Genomic DNA, 3,565 nt, shown 5'->3' on the forward strand with positions numbered 1-3,565 from the left:
ATGGCCTCGGTCCTCTTGGTCGTTGTAATCGCGTAGCGCAGCGGCGCTTACACACCGGTTCACTGAACAGAGGAGCTAGTGCCTGCGAGAGAGGAGAGACGCGCAATGCCCGGACGGAGAGGGAGCGAGAGAAAACCAGCGCCAAATTCAGAGAGGGAGAGAGAGAGAGAGAGACAGGAGGGGGACACGGCTGTATACACCCGTAGGAAAAAGAGGAGAGAATATAAGGCGCGTGGGGGCGCAAGCGCTCGCTCCCTACACGCGTGATACATACATAAATAAATACGCACGCACATACAATATCGCACCGAGCTCTCTGCCGAATGTGTCGAAGACGCGTACTGCCAAACCCGAGCTTTTCTGACAACCCCCTTCCCCTCCTCTGTATTTTATTATCGCGTGTTTTTTTCCCTACCCACCACCCCGTCTTCTCTTTCTCTCGATCTTGATGGTCAGGGTGCCTGTCTTTTTTTTTGTTCTGCGGTGCAAAAGAGTTTTTTTTTCGAACCTCGGAAAGCTTCCTCCCGCTGGTCGTATAGACAGAAGGGGAGGACTGGAGCTCCAAAGCTCCGCCGGAAGCTCAACGTCTTATCTGAGTCTCGAGAATTTTCCTTCTCTTGGCTCGGCTCCGCCGTGCTCTCCCCCCCCCCCAACGTCGACTCGCTTGATTTATCCTCGCGCCAATCTTTCCACCCATGTTCTACTAACCCTTCCCGAGTTTGTTGTATTTTCTCTTGACTCGTGACTTGATAAATCAGCTTTTTGCCGCTTCCCCATTGCACTGATGATCGGTTTCCTCCTGCACGGGCCCTATCAATACTAACTAACAAAAATACACAGTATCTAATGAACAATGATCTGTTACTAGCGTTTAATTTAACAATAACGTATATCACAAGACTGACGTAACTTCTTTGGGTGTTGAGTATACTTCTCAGCTAAAAACTACTTAACAGTGCACTAAAAAAAATTTTTTCTAATAGCATTTTTTGCTATTAAAATAATATTTTAGACTGAAGAAACTTATTTTAGTTGTTAAACATATATTATTGTTGAGATAAACACTTATAACAGATCATTGCCTATAAGGGCCAGAAGATTCTGTGTATTCTTGTTAGTTAGTATCAACATCTTTTTCCCTGTAGGTGGCGTTGTTTCAAATTGCTGCATGAAGCGAATACTATTTTTTCGACACTGATCCAACTGGTTGACAACTTGATACTGCTACAAAATTCTGACTGGGCAGAGCTGGTACTTCATACCACCTGTCTAATCTTTTACCGTGCCAAGCCATGGTTGCTTAGCATTTGGGTTTGGCGGTTTGACCAGAAAATATAGAATATATCTCTTTAAGTATCAAAGGCCAGGGCAGGCCTTTTTTTGTTTCCAACTGTTGAGGCACAAAAATTTAGTTAGGTACCCCATAAGGCAGGTGGCATTAGCGTTGGAGGTGATGTACCGAAGCAAAAACTGTCGTTACCATGTGGGTCGGTGCTGTAGGAAACAGTTATCATGTGTTACAGATCAGCTGAATCTATTACCATATGCATCGAAGTAGAAGGTAAAACAACTAAAATGTCAAAAAAAGCTCCTTTTAAACGTCTTTAATTCTTTATTACTACTCTTGATTTGCCTAAATAATAATTATGATTATTCTACGTAAGGATGCAAAATGTTACGTATTATAATATATTACGGCAATGTTCGTCTTCTCTCAGCTAATTCAAGTGATAAACGTAGTAAAACAAAGTGTTTGACGATTTTAATTAAAAAAATGTAGATCTACCATTATTGTTTGACTAAATTACTGGAATAACTTAATGGAAGCCAACATGAAGGTGGCAGTTTCTTCTATCAGGATGGCATGGGAAGAGGTGCATTAGTTGTCTTATTGCCACAAGTTTATAAGTAATTTGAAAACTTAAAATTTAAATTTTTATATGGTTTTGTGATTATGTATATAAACATTACATGGATGATAGTCAGGAGATTAAGGGCTTTGATCTCAGAGTATCAGATGCATCACAATTATCTTCGTAATTACTTTTAGTGTGAAAAAAAAATCGCCAACAGTTATTTTTTACTATTAAAAATGTATTATTTGATGTCGAAAATCATCAATTACTGATCGGATGAAAAAAAGACATTGTCAAAAGGCCTAGAGTAAGTCGTTCGTGCAGGGGGTGTGGCAACAGCACCATGAAAAGGCCAGACCAGACATTTCATCGCTTTCCAATCAAAAATGAGATTCAGGTATGTAACCATGCACACTGACAAAAACAAACAATTGCTGTTGTCATGTCATTCTATATGAACATCGCAAAAAGCATTAATTTGCATGACAATTAGCTAACACCGTAGTGACATGTATGTAGCGTCAAAAACTATATAAGTTCATGCTAAAAAACGAGTAAAAAGCTATTTGTAACGTACACAACTACTTTTTACTCATAGAATCTTATTTTTGATTATCTGAGATTAAAGTCTTTAATCTCGTTAATCCTGATTATCATCCATGTAATATATATATACAAAATCACAAAACCATATGAAAATTTAAATTTAAAGTTTTCAAATTACTTATTAACTTGTGGCAATAAGACAACTAATGCACCTTTTCCCATCCCATCCTGATGGAAGAAACTGCCACCTTCATGTTGGCTTCCATTGAGTTATTCCACTAATTTAGTCAAACAATAATCGTAGACCTATATTTTCTTAATTACAATCGTCAAACACGAATAATCATGATTATCATTTAGGCAAATCAAGAGTGGTAATAAAAAATTGAAGACGTTCAAAAGGAGCTTTTTTTAACATTTTAGTTGGTTTACCTACTACTTCGATGCATATGGTGATAGATTCAGCTGATCTGTAACACATGGTAACTGTTTCCTACAGCACCGACCCACATGGTAACAACCTATACTAATCCACCTGGTGGAGAACTTGTTACTGCTACAAAATTCCAACAGACCTCACAAAGCATACGAAATATCACCTGTCTTATTTTACACCGTAAACGCAACTGGACTGCGGATAGGGTGCAGTTACGTGGCCTACGGAACCTGTTTAAGCTTATTAGAGAGAGAGAGAGAGAGAGAGAGAGAGAGAGGTCTGCTCCCTTTATCTCTCTGTTACCTCCAAGGGCTAAAATAAGTTTCGTATTTCGTAGCGATGCGACCACAGCCAAACTTTTTAGCTTTGCTGAAAAAATTTGGACAAATCAATAAAGATAATTGTCTTGTCAAAATCACATGTCGAGGTTGAAAAAAACTGGAGTGGTTGCCTTTTGTTTCGATCAGTTGGTCAGTATGTCGCTATCCCCAGGCCGTATATCAGTGAAGCCCAGTAGAGCTCAGTGTCAATATATTTTACTGTATATATAAATGTTAGTTCAGGGCTTGATCAGTGGTGATGCTCAGCTCTACTGGGCTTCACTGACCTATGGCCTGAAGGTTGTGTTAGGCATCAAACTTTTGACCATCGCGGCCGATGCTGAATCGCATATAGCTCACTCATTAGATGGCGCGATCGTACCTTGGAGACAATGGCGTCGTTAACG

This window comes from Copidosoma floridanum, unplaced genomic scaffold, assembly GCF_036245765.1.
Source record: "Copidosoma floridanum isolate Cflo_tuat_1 unplaced genomic scaffold, Cflo_Japanese_pri ptg000016l, whole genome shotgun sequence".
Classification (NCBI taxonomy): Eukaryota; Metazoa; Arthropoda; class Insecta; order Hymenoptera; family Encyrtidae; genus Copidosoma; species Copidosoma floridanum.